The sequence below is a fragment of the Pinus tabuliformis genome, chromosome 4_1, assembly GCF_031772625.1.
Source record: "Pinus tabuliformis cultivar Carrire ecotype Pingquan chromosome 4_1, CPIR1, whole genome shotgun sequence".
In the NCBI taxonomy this organism is placed as follows: domain Eukaryota; kingdom Viridiplantae; phylum Streptophyta; class Pinopsida; order Pinales; family Pinaceae; genus Pinus; species Pinus tabuliformis.
The window spans coordinates 92,512,532-92,527,168 of record NC_142303.1 but is presented as its reverse complement, the minus strand read 5'-3'; positions in this window follow the sequence as shown (position 1 = coordinate 92,527,168).

Here is a 14,637-nt window from a genome sequence, read left to right as displayed (position 1 = left end):
TATGTATAACTTCATGTAAAGAATTGCAAAGGAGTTTCTACAAATAAAGGCACATGTAAAAAGTTATCATTTAAGAATTATATACATTGTGCTTTACAATTATCATCCCTAGATAAGCTATTTAAATGGTGAAAATATATCTCAACTATTTAAATTTAATGATCATAATATCTATAAAAATTCATATAAAAATTATTTATTTAATAACAACAACAAAAATGACAATATCAAAATGTGCATTATGTGTGTAGTTGTGAATATATGTGGTAAACAATGTAAGCTCTGTCATGAGATTAAATTCCAATTTCTTGTAAATGAATTTCAAAATATTAATATTTTTATTTACATTTATACACGAAAGTATGATTGTATGGGAGGTTGAAAAGTGAAGAAATATTAACTAATAAAAGAAATTACTTTTCACATAATATTTATCATTTCATTTAAATAATCTATGTGCTTTGGAATTAAATAACTTTATTTATTAGAATTAATTTCATTTTCAGTATTATGGTGAAATTAAGGAAATATAAAAATTATTGAAATTGTAAATAATATCTTTTAATTGATATGAAAATGTTATTTGAATATTTCAATAAAATCATTTTATTACTATGCATTTAGGATTATCTACCTTATGATTTATAATTATCATCCTTTCACTATCAATTAAAATAGTTAAAATAGATCTTAACTTTTTAAATTTATTGATTATAATACTTATAAAAATTTATAATAAAATTATTTGTTTAAAAATAATAAAAAAATATCATAAATTAGTTTAAGAATATAAGAGTGTGTTATGTATATGAACCTGAATAAATGTGACCAGTTCGTTCTTTCATTAGATTACATTTGAGTTCCTCATTAATAAATTTTAAATTATTAGTATTTTCATTTTCATATTTTTTTAAAATAAAAAGTAATTATATGTAAAAAGATAAATAGAGTTTAGGTTAAAAAGACAAGGCACTTTATCTAATAAAAGAAATTACTTTTTTCGTAACAGTGAACATTTTATCTAATTAGTTTTATGTTCTTTACTCTTAAATGACCTTTATTTGCTAGAGTTAAATTCATTTTCAATATTAAATAACATTTAATGAAATATATAAATTAGTCCAATCTTAAACAATATACCTATTTGCTATGAAGATGTTTAATATTTCAATAAAATCAATATAAATTTTATTTGTTCTTTCTTACTTTAGGATTATCTACGATATGATTTACAATTATCATCCTGATCATATTATTTATAATTATAATAATTCATAATAAAAATGATTTATTTAAGAACAATAAATTATTATATCGTAGATTATGTCGACCATACCAGAGTATGTGTTATATATCTATGTATATGTGGTAAAAATTTGGCAAATTCATTTTTTATTTTTATCTTGATTATAACTAACATTGTTTTCTTTATTTAGATAACATTTTGTTTTTATTTTAAAATATACATGAATCCACTCCACTTTGAGCAGGGACAAAATTACACTTTTCCTTTAATCTGGACTATAGAATGTGCCTCTGGGTGCAACTATTTTACATTTTGTGAAACACTATTTCAACAATCCTTTAATATATATTTTTAATGTTTTTTCTTATTTCTCATTTTAATTTTAATTTTAATATTATAATTAAAATTAACATTATTGGAATAAATATAAAGTATATTGAAATAATATCATTATATATTATTTATACGTGATGTTGTTTTTTAAATGTTTTTTAATTAAATTTAAATGGTTTTTCATATATATATATATATATATATATATATATATATATAGATATAGATATAGATATAGATATAATACCATGGTGAATCAATGTTTCTTGGATTAAGTCATGACTTCCTTTATGGAATTTGAAACTAGCTGGAGGGGATAACATGCCATTGTGCCAACCACTCGGTTGTCCTATGAGGAGAAAATTATTATATTAATATTAATTCTTATCTTAATTCATAAGTATTTATTTAAGACACAATTTGATATTTAGGTCATTAGTTAACTAATAACCAAAAAAAAAAGAAAATAATGTTCTAGTGTAGCGACTGTAACACTCCCCAAAATTTTGTCCGACATTCAATTTCAAAGCCTTCCTTGGGTTTCTCCTTGATGTTTGCAAACACTCGGGCTCATCTCATGGGCTCGTGTTGAGTCTTTACACCCTCCTCGCTTGATCGTTCACCGGACATCTTTTAGCACGTTGGTCACAATGTCATACTTGCAGCCATGTTATGGCTATGCAAAAGGTCTGTCTTCATGTGTATAAGTTGTATTCACTATGTAAACATATGCCGCGCTCACACACAGATTTGTATGCAATGTCGCACAAGTGTCGTTGCAGTCGTTCAACGATCTATCACAAGTGTCGTGCTTCTCGCTCACACCACGGTCAGTCACACTGAGTGCATGTTGTCTTGATGGTTCGAGGTGTCTTGTCATCAGGCCATGTTGAGTGTGTGTTCGCAAGGTCATGCATGTATGAAGTCACTTGTTTACACACTTAGTCATTTTGCTGAAGTTATGTCAATCGGACCAACCTCAACAGCTAGACCTCCACTAAGCTGCACTACGCAGTTTCAACCCTCAGTGAACATGTATTGCTACCCAGAATTACGCAGAGCTTGAGGCTACCTCCCAGGCAGTCTGCACTACGCAATCCTGAGTTGACCCGATTGACTATCACCCAGAACAACGCAGAAGTTTCTCAGCATGTCATCTCAATCCACGTTGCCCGCAAGCAAAACCACCAAGCCTCCAGGTGGTCAACCAGAGAGTTTGACCAAGTAGTGACCCCGGGCCTAACTCCTCCAAAAAATTTCACAGAAGCTGCCAAGCATGCCCGCTTCCGCTGACTGAAGAGATTGCGCAGACATGCTGGATAGACACCCACTCCCTGTCAGTGCACTACCATAAAAAAATGTGCAATTTTTCTACCTAGTCACCATATCAGTCGACCTGCTGCTCCTCCTGAAAACTGCATAGTTTTCGTGAGTAGTCTTCTAGTTACCCAGCATCCCGCTTAGCCCAAAAAATGCGCAAGGATGTCCAGTGGGCTAGCCTCCAAGATCTGTGCAGTTTTTGTCAGTAGCCTCTCGCAACCCGCTGCCAGCCTCCCTGGAGAAATTGCGTAGTTTTCACTACCAGTCTCCCCATGTTGTCTACATAGTCTCCATGAAAAAATTGTGCAGATTTGGCCTCTAGCCGAGCCAGATCCCATGGACAGTCACTTTCGATTCAGATTTCCCATCTCAACCTCTAAGTGAACTCTGCACAATTTTCATGGACAGTGCCCGGAACCCGCATTGTGGCTTGAAATGTGCCTTGTGTAATTTCAGAGCCTTGTCCTCTCTCCTGGTCACGTGCATCCGAAAGTGACAAATAATGCATAATGGTAGACTAGGAGATTTCTGGATTTGATGTCGTCTCGTCATGAGTGATTGTAGATACAAGTACATGGATGAGACATGTCACGAATGGCGAGTGAGATGAACAAGGAGCGCATGCAAGGAGACTTGTTCGCGAATGGACGAACACATGGCGCATGCCAAGTAGAAGCGAAGGAGAGAATTGCATGTGCAACATCAAGTGAACACCAAGACCATCGAAGACTCATCACACCTTGCCATGCAAAGGTGAAGCTATAATACACCAAGAGCACATCCATCCCTCAGCAACACTGTATCTCGACATGCACACCACCATGAGCATAAACATACCAACTCTGTCATGTCGAGTCATGTCATGAGTCATCTCGGCCACATCACTACTATGGGCCACACTGTTGTAATCAATGTAATGTAATGTGGAAGTCCAAGAGACCCACATGTAAATCTGAAGAGTCATGTAAAGTTGAAGAGTCATGTAAGTCAAACAGTCATGAGGGAAGTCGAACAGTCACAAGGGCTAGTTTTACCCTTGGCTGTAAGTACCCCTCATTTGTACATGCAAAGGACTTTTCACCTTGGCTCCTCCCACATAGCCTTGAGGACAATGTCTAAGCAGAGAGGAGAAGATCAAATAAACAACCCATTAAAAAATGGACCAGAATGGTAGCCAAAATGAAGGGTAAGTTTTTTCCCAAATATTATCAAATTGCTCTGTATCGACAGGTGCAGAATCTGAAGCAAAACGGAATGACTATGAAAGAGTATACCGAATAATTTTATTGGGCAAATCTGAGAGTAGGTTACGTGGAGGACACCCCAGAAAAAACAACAAGGTTTGTAAATGGCCTAAGGTTGGATATATTGGACGAGGTAAGTATTCCTTCTCCGAAAACCATAGAGGAAGCATACCAAAGTGCCTTGAAGGTAGAAGAGAAGATCACTAGGAAACAAAATTCTAGAAGAGGACGTGGAGTTGGCAGAGGCAAAGGAAAATCCTTTGGCAGAGGTAGAACTGCCAACCATAGTGAAGAAGGTAGTAGTTCAAAGACCTCAGGAACAGCAGAAATGGAAGGTATAACTAGGGGAGGAAGGCCATACCAGTGAGGAAGAGGTAGTGGCAGAGGCAGAGGCGCTGCCTACCAGTGTTACAAGTGCCACAAGTGGGGGCACAGATCCTTTGAGTGTCCTGAAGGTGAACAAGCTGGACAAAGAGGAGCATATGTTTCTCAAATAGAGGAAGCAGAGGCACCACCCTAGGAGGTAGAGAATGTACCAGAGACAGGAGAGGCCTTAGTCTTGAATAAGGTACTGTTGAAACCGACAAAGGAGACAGCTGACCAAACCCAAAGAAAGGCATTATTCCGGACTATGTGTAAGTCACACAGAAAATGCTGCAAACTGATTATAGACAGTGGAAGCATTGATAATCTAGTTGCTACAGAGATGGTGGAGAAGTTGGGTTTGAAAAGGTTGAAGCACCCCACTCCCTATAAGGTGTCTTGGTTACAGAAAGGACATCAACTGCTAGTTGATGAACAGTGTGAGGTGGAGTTCCATATTGGCAAGTATAGGGACAAGGTAACTTGTGATATTATGCCTATGGACGTGTGTCATATTCTGCTAGGTAGACCATGGCAGTATGACCAAAAAGTGGTTCATGATGGAAAGACAAACTGCTACAAGTTTGTCAAGGATGGGATTAAGCATACACTTGTACCCATCAAGGAAGAAGAAACAATAGAGACTAGTGGAGCCAAAGCGTTACTGATGGGAGGAAAAGAAATTTTAAAACAGATTGAAGATAATGAGATAAAGTACATTGTAAGGAGGTCAAGAGCAGTGCTGTTACATACTGAAATTTCTAACTTACCTGAAGAAATTCAGGATTTGTTACAGGAATTCAATGATATTGTGGTGGATGATTTACCGGATAAGTTACCACCCAAGCGAAGTATTAGTCATCACATAGATTTCATTCCCAGAGCTAGTTTACCAAACAAAGCTTCTTACCGGATGAGTCCTAAGGACAACGAAGAGATCAAGAAGCAGGTACAGGAATTGCTGGACAAAGGATCGATACAGGAAAGTTTAAGTTCCTATGTAGTTCCGATAGTTTTAGCTCCCAAGAAAGGAGGAGAGTGGCGGATGTGTGCTGATTCAAGGGCATCAATAAAATTACCATCAGGTACAGGTTCCCATTGCCATGGATGGATGACATGATGGACTACTTGAGTGGAGCAGCATATTTTTCAAAAATAGATCTAAAAAGTGGATACCACCAGATTAGAATAAGAGAAGGGGACGAATGGAAAATAACTTTCAAAACCAATGAAGGTCTGTATGAATGGCTGGTGATGCCATTTGGGTTGAATAACATCCCTAGCACTTTCATGCGCCTAATGAATAAGATGTTGAAAGAGTTCATTGGGAAATTCGTGATTGTATATCTTGATGATATATTGATTTTCAGTAACATCAGGAAAGAACATTTTCGACATGTTAGATATGTGCTAGAGAAGTTACAACAAAATAAGTTGCTGATAAATTTAAAAAAATGTTCTTTTTTAGAAGGAATTAGTCTATTTGGGTTTTGTGATTTCAGAAAATGAGCTGAAAATGGACCCAGAAAACGTTGCAGCTATAATTAGCTGGACATCCCCTAAGAGTCTGTTTGAAGTTCGGAGTTTTCACGGGTTGGCAAGTTTCTATCGCAAGTTTATAAAGAATTTTAGTGGGATCTATGCACCTATGTTGGATACATCAAAAAGGCAAGTCAACCTTTCGATTAGACTGAAGCTACAGACAAAAGTTTCCAAATATTGAAGAAGAAGATCATTGAAAGGCCAATTTTGAGATTGCTTGATTTTAACAAACATTTACAAGTTCATTGGGATGCCAATGGTACAGCCATTGGAGCCATACTCAGCTAGGAAGACAAACTAATAGCTTACTTTTGTGAAAAATTAAATGAAAATAGGCAGAAATACACGTCTTATGACAAGGAGTTTTATGATATCGTCCAAGCCTTAAACCATTGGAGACATTATTTGTTGGGTAATGAGTTTGTCTTGTTTTATGATAATTCTACGTTATAGTATGTTATGCAGCAACATAAGTTGAATCATAAACATGCAAAATGGGTTGAGTAATTGCAGATTTTTATATTCGTATTGAAGCATATCAGTGGTCAAGCCAACAAGGTAGTAGATGCACTAAACATAAGAGTTTTACTCTTGCAGGAGAGCACGATACAAGTGTTGGGTTTTGAACACCTGAAGGACTTGTATCAAATAGACGTAGATTTCAAGGAGGCTTATGAAGCCTGCCAAGATCCCTTGTTGAGGAATAATAGTCCATGGCTAGACTATAACTTACATGAGGAGCTCTTATTCAATGGAGGACAACTATGTATTCCAGAATGTTCGATGAGGGAGAACATCATCCGGGAAAAACATAGTGGAGGTCTAGCAGGACATTTTGGCATTGATAAGACCTTGGATTAGCTTAGTCATTTTTATTACTGGCCGAAGATGCACAGAGACTTGCAGTGATATGTAACTAGGTGTAAAGTGTGTCAATTGGCGAAAGGACACAATCAGAACACGAGATTGTACACACCATTGCCTATTCCAAGTAGACCATGGGACTCAGTTAGTCTGGAATTTGTCTTGGGTTTGCTGAAAACACAACGAGGTTTTGATTCCATCATGGTGGTGGTGGACCTATTCTCCAAAATGGCACATTTCATCCCTTCCAGGAAAACTAGTGATGCCACTCAAGTAGCACACTTGTTTTTCACTGAAATTGTCAGATTGCATGGCCTGCCCAAGTCCATTGTTTTCGACAAGGATGTGAAATTCACAGGGCATTTTGGGCACACCTTGTGGAAAAAGTTGGACAAATAGTTGAATTTCAGCTTCGCTTATCACCCACAGACCGATGGGCAGACGGAGGTGGTGAATAGGAGCTTGGGAAACCTGCTATGGAGTCTAGTTGGGGAAAATTCATAGATGTGGGATCATGTACTTGCCCAAGTGGAATTTTCTTACAACAATTCACCAAATCAAAGCACAGGAAATAGTCCTTTTTAGATCTTGTATTGTATGCATCCTCGCGGAGTGCATGAGTTACGAGATCTGGGACAGTTGGAAAGAAGGAGTGCTGATAGGGAAGATTTCGCAAGAGTAATAAACGACTTACATGAGCAGGTGAAGTCAAAGTTGTAGGACAACAGTCAAAGGTACAAACATAAGGCAGATCTGAAATGACGGGAGGTACAATTTGACATAGGGGATCAAGTCCTGGCGCATCTGCGCAGAGAAAGATTAGCTAAGGGCAAATACAAATAGTTAAAATTTAAGAAAATTGGAGCTTGAAAAATTTTACATAAGTTTTCTGCAAATGCCTATGAGCTACAATTACCTCCAGGTGTAGGCATATCACCTATATTTAATGTGGCAGATTTGTTTCCATACACTACGAGTCCTAAAGACGACAGTTTGGCACAGCCAAATCGGGATACCCAGAAAGGAAGTAGTTTGTGGATGAGACAAATGCCTTCAACTCAGCCATTTGAGATTGAAGGAATCCTCGATACACAGGTGGCTAGGCAGACTCAAAGAAAAGAGTACCTACAGTACCTTGTCAAGTGGAAGAACCATCCCATTGAGGATAGTTCATGGCTTGATGCAGGTCAGATACAACGTGTAAGGTATTCTATCGAGGAGCTCATGGACCGGAGCCATGAATTTTCATTTACCCTGGAAGCCTGATGCAGGAGCATCCAGCTAAGGGAGATCATGGTTGGAGTATTTGCCTTAGTAGACTGGAGAATTTTTCAGTTATTTTTCTAAGTCTCATTTAAATTTTTAGTTAACAGCATTTAGGATTTTATGTCAAGTTTAAGGCTGTCCCAACCCACTTTTTTATTTTCATTACTATTTTTTTTTTTTAATTTATTGTTTTAGGTTAACTTTAGAGTTTAGACAAAGATGAACAGTTATCAAAGAATAACTAAAACGTAACTGCTGACAGTTTTAAGTAACTGTATAGTGAACTTACTAAAGGAAAAAAAATCAAAAACTGTAATCATCCATCATAGTACAAAATAAACAGAAGTATACAATCATTTTGAAAGCAAGAGAGAATCTGAGTCTATGTCCATTGTAGCATAAAATTATTTTCTTCCTATATAAATAATTAAATTGAGTTCGTTCCATAACAATTGCCGAGAACAAGAAATTGAGTTCATTTCCTAAGAGTAAAGAGAACAAGTAAATATTAACAGAGGCTAGTCGAATTCCATCAATTGACAGAGAGGATTTTGTAGAAGAAATAAACACAGTCACAACAAGTAAGCAACAAACACAGTCTACAGGTACCAAGCATCTAACTATTTCTTTCTTTTCAAAATCTGTGTGTATATATATATATATATATATATATATATATATATATATATATATATATATCTATATATATATATATATATAGATATGTAGGTATATATATATGTAGGTATCAAAATTTATAGTCCAAGTTATAGACAAAGTTACAGACCAACTGCAAGATTGAATAGTGAGACAGTGGTAACCCCAAGACTATAATTTAACCAGAGACCCAATATAAGTTACATGTTCATCATAGCCCGAAGGCATAATTATACAGTGCGAGAAACACTAAGGCCGAAACCTAAAGAATTTCGATTACAAAGACAACAAGTGTTGCAGATAGCCAATGAGTGAAATAAGTTACAGGGTCATCATAGCCAAAGACATCATTACACAGTGCTGAGAAGATAGTGAGGCCGAAGCCCTAAGACCCTTGATTATAGGCCCAACAAAAATGACAAACAACAAAAAGCTCGAGACAAGTAAACAAGAGGAGTAACGTGGCACGACCCTACCTGTTACACTTTACAGGTATTAGGACAGGAGACCAGTGATGAGAGAGGCTCGACGTCCACGTGCAGTGACCACAAAACAGGCCATCAACAACCAGGTAAAGAAACCCTAAATGAATTGAAAAGCAGAGACGAGGGTTAGCAGAGTATCTACTCACCAGAGGAGCCGAGGTCATGCAGGCAAAACATCCATGGACCAGGTCACAATCACCAAAGAAACTCGTATTCACAAGGAGCGAAAACAATTAATACCAACAACAAAATGAAAGAGAACTGTAAATCATAGATAGAGGTCTTACCTTTGTGAAATTGCCGAACAGGAGTTGAGAGCTGGGTCACCCCGCAACCATGGCCTGGAAAACCCAAAAAATTGATAGTTAAACAGTGGAGCAATCACCTAGAGAGTTGAAAGCATAAACAAAACCACAACAACAAGTGCATTCACAAAGCCGAGGCAACCATGAAGTGAAACTGGAAGAGCGCCCGTAGAGCTACCAAGGAGGTAGCGATTACCACCACTTGAATGGAGACAATACCTCGCAAAGCCCATAGATTTGGTACCCATGAAGCCAAGCTTCAAAACCACATATAGGACCGGTGGACAGAGAAGGACCGTGACCAAAACTAAGCCACACAGCCATAGAAGCAAGAAAGCCAATGCACAACCGAGACCCACAGCTACAGGAGTGGAGTTCATAACCAGGGTTTGCAGACACCTACGCTCATGGAGCACCATCAAACCCTCATATATTGCAAACAGAACCAGTTACAAAGAACCCTCTTGACGGAGCAGTAGAGTGCTGGAGCAAGTGACCGAATGAGTGAGGTTAGGGTTTCGAGAGTAAGGTGTAGAGGTGGGGGAAGCGGAGCCCGAGGACAGGACAACTGTCCTCACCACATTAAAATCCAGTACCATATTATTAAACACATCATCAATGCAATCAACCACCCAAACTATCAACCATAATCATATATTAATTATTGACCGTAAGACATCAGGGCTAGTCCCATCATTCATTTACAAAATGACTAGTATTATTGCACATAATAACTATTAACATGAACCTTATACTTTTAGGCATAAAAATGTTCTCATAGGGCGTCATGTTGCGACTCACCATATTTAAAAAACCAAGTTCATTATGGCAAGCAAACATAATCAACTTTTTATTGTCATCAACATTGTTTGCCTATTTTTTTCCTTATAAACAAACTTCTTCTACATATGTCATTCATGTATAATGACCATTTTTATCTACAAGTAACACTTGGCTTTATTCTTTCTTAGAAATTTTGTTATCTTCTTTCTGCATCTTGTGCAAAAAATCATTACATAATAATATCTAACCCTTGGGTTGCAAATTTTGAGTTGGCATAAAGTTTAAGGGACAGTTTTATGTTTTAAATATATTTTGTATTTTCCACAAGTCAATCAAATATTTTCACAAAATGATTTTCAATAGAAAATTTAATGAGTCGAATCTAGATTATTATGATGTATATACCTAGATTTATGGTGTATGATTTAGTCAATCACAAATGTTAATTGTTTTGATGCCAGTGGAAAAGATGTTGACGTACAACTCTCATTTTTGTATAACCTTTGGTTCTCCTTTAGTGGGAGATCTAAGAGTCGTTAAGGATGTTAGGCATCAAAACTGGGAAAACAACTTTTGTCGTGTGGTTTCCAGGCATGATATTGTTCCTCAAATTATCCACACATTTTTTGGATTGATTGTTGAGAACATGAAGATTATTATTTTATTTGATATTCCTATACGAATATTTTTAATAATGTTCAATAGTGTACTGATATAGTAGCAAACAATGATATTGATTCTCTAAGTTAGATGGGGTTATCAAGAGAATTCCACACACGTTTTTGGAAATTACATGCTCTATTCAAGAGAGGGTGCAACTTGAATTGATATTTTTGAAATCATTATGAAGATTCTTCATTTAAAAATGCTAAACCATGAATAACCTTCCAATGAGATTATACAGGACTATTTTTCAGAGCATATAGGGTATGGTTATGTTTTGAAACACCTCATAGAGAAGTCCATAGTTGGGAATTGAATTGCAAATCTTAATAATAGCCACCAAGGATGTCAATATTAGACTTAGAGAACACAACAATACAAGGAAGTATAAACATTAAAAAAAAACCACAAAAGGGGACAACCCGTATTTGCACAACCATATATGTATATTAAATTGTATATTTATGAATTTGCACATAATACCTCAAGGGCTTGTGTTACTGTGACAATTACACAGTCAAATAATATTTTATTCAACCCTGTATTAGGAGTTCTTAGTAGTCTAAGTCTCAACTAGACTTACAACTAGCACATAATTATCATGATTATCCTTAAAAAAATAAGGGAATCATCAATTGAATTGGATTACCCCAAGGATTCCTAGGGCGCAATGGAATATTTTAGCTATGGAATAAAATATGTGATACAGAGACTGAGGAATAGAGTTTTGAGGTCTCATTATTTCAACATGTTTTTCATTTAGCGAGGAAACAAATACCAAATTCCATAGAAACGTTTGCTAATTATTCAATTGTAATATGTCGTGTGAACCATGAATCTATATTTCTTGGAGGAAGTCCAATGTATGATAATTGTATCTTTGTGATAAATACTGATCAAGACATTTCTAATGGCTCTCTATAGGGATGGAATGGTCACGACCTAGTATATATCCTTCACCTACTAGACTGTAAGGGTTTCCCTCCTAGCTTTGTCACTTTTAACACAATCATTGAAAGGATTTCCAAGAAAGGAAACAAAAAGTAGGAATTAGCATTGCTAGGTGAAATCATTGGGAAAATTAATTTTCCCAATGCTATTATTTATGCATCAATAGTAGAAGGCATATTTAAGGAAGGAAACAACCATATTTGATGATGAATTTCAACAAAAATGTAGCTTGTTGTACATGGTTTTGATATACATGCTTACCACCTCTAATAGAAGTCGTTGACCTATATTATCCATCATATACACAATTAGTTGCTTTCTTATGACACTAGGACATGAATAATCCAATTAGTTGTCTCCACAAATCTGTATTCACCTACAAAGAGGCAATTTAGGAGACGACAAATCACTTAATGTTTTGGTTGTCATGTTTGTAGGTTATCTATTCAAAAGGAATTCCACTAGATTGTTTAAGGGTGTGTATGGGATTACACATCATCATTTCACTCAAAAATAGAGATAGGAAGGAATTCCCATCTATAATAATGTCTACAGACCAAGAACCACATCTTTCAGGCTTGTCATGGGAATCCATCTTGTCAAAAGACTGTAAGGGCTACAACCGCATATTGGAAAGTTTTAACAGGGTATCTACAATTATGAAGACGTTGCATTGGATTTCCTTGATATTTTTCATAACTCGTAGAAGTTGATTAGACCGTACATACATGCCAAAAATAATTCAATTCCCAGTATTTCTTAGAAATTTCTAAAACATTAAAGGTAAACTCAAAACAGTAAATTACTTGTGCCTTTGCTAAACAAGAAAGACTCATAATAAAATTCATTGATGATGTTGCCTCAAGTGGCCTCTTTGGCGCAAGCCTATGTTCCCACAGGTGGAATTACATCTTGATATCTCCTCTAGAAATTGTTCTATTGATTTAACCAACACTTAAGGAATCAACAAAATATTAAAATAAATTAACAAAAAGTTTTATAACTAAATAATAATTAAAAATACCTGAGTGCATGATTACCTGAATAAGATTCTCTTGGTTTCGAGAATAATTTATAGGAGTATTCTAGTCTTGGAGCAATCCTCCTTCAATTTGATAAAGTAGCAGTGAATTCAACTTTGATTTTGTTGTTTCTCTATTGGATCGAGGGAGGTTTGCTCCATGATTATCCAAGTCCCAATTTATTCTCTGCTAAAACAAGTCCAACAACGTGAAGGTGGAAATTCTTATGGCCTGTTATGAAGCCAACTCACAAAAAGATAGAAAAGAGAGATCAACACCTTAGAATTCAGCCTCTTCGAGGGGGCAACCTCCTTTACATTACACAAATGAATAATGCTTGGATGATTCAAATGAAAAAACCTACTTTCTATATATAGGAGTCTAAGGAGTCACAATATAACCCAACCGACCTAACAATAATAATATAAAGCCACAAAAATAACAATAGAGGGATTCTATGGGGCACAGTAATAAAAATATGGGGACAATAGGTGTTTTTGGGAAAAGTGTCTATTCAGAATGACCCTATCCCACAGGGTTGTGACTGTGACCTCAGAAACAAACAAGGAAAACTACTCTTGTATTCTTCTTTATGAACTATAAACGAAGATGATTAAGATGAACCGACCTGTGTCTTGCACTAGTTGTTCGATCCAATCTATCCTCTCTTTGCCAGCTTCCACCGATCTGCTCCCTCACTTGCCCAGCGTCACCAAGTTCCTGCAAGTTCACAGAAGAGAGAAACTACACAAAGACATAGATTTATGTTCATAAAAAGTTTAGGATCAGATTTAAGCTAAACATGCAAATATAACACACATCAGATATACAAACATGTAGGAGAAACTCAAGTAGTTTTATTGATAAAACAAGAACATCCAGGAGGAGTTACAACCGATGAGTCCTAATCCAGCATCAGCCTCCCAGCATAGAATCCCTTCTTCACCTCCAACAAAGCATAAATCACCCAATACTCTGATATCAATCACAAAACCAACAGCAATTCTCTGCAATGTACAAAATTCCAGCCTCTGGATCTCTTAGTGAGGGATCCATATATAGATGTATGCAAAGAGGATGAGTCATCCCATGAGTTGATTAGTGGCTTCTCTCTGTCAGTTCTTACTTCCACTTGGAGACTGAGAGCCTCTTACTCATCACTGGTCGAATTCAGTGAGGCAAGTGTCATTGGAGAAGATTCTGGAAGCTTCCATTGTCTCTCCACCTCGCTGAATGACTCTGCCACTTGTCATTTCCCACTCAACGCACCTGGGTAGTGCATTCAAGTGCATTGCAACGCACCTAGACAGTGTATTTGGGTGCTTTGCAACGCAACTAGCTAGTGGAGCATCTGAATTGATCCTGATTTGACTAGTTTTGAGCAGTTTCTGGTGGAGAACTTCTGGGAGAAGCTGTAATTTGTTGACCTTGTTTCTTTAGGAGCTAGAACAACGTCTTTAGGGACTTAGGATCCCTTGGTTTATGGACATTTCATGCTTATAGCTGTAAGGCACAAAAATGTCTATAACAGTTGCCCCCTAAAGTATGAGGCCGTTTATTGGGTGAAATGCTTTATTAGGAGGATCCGAAGTT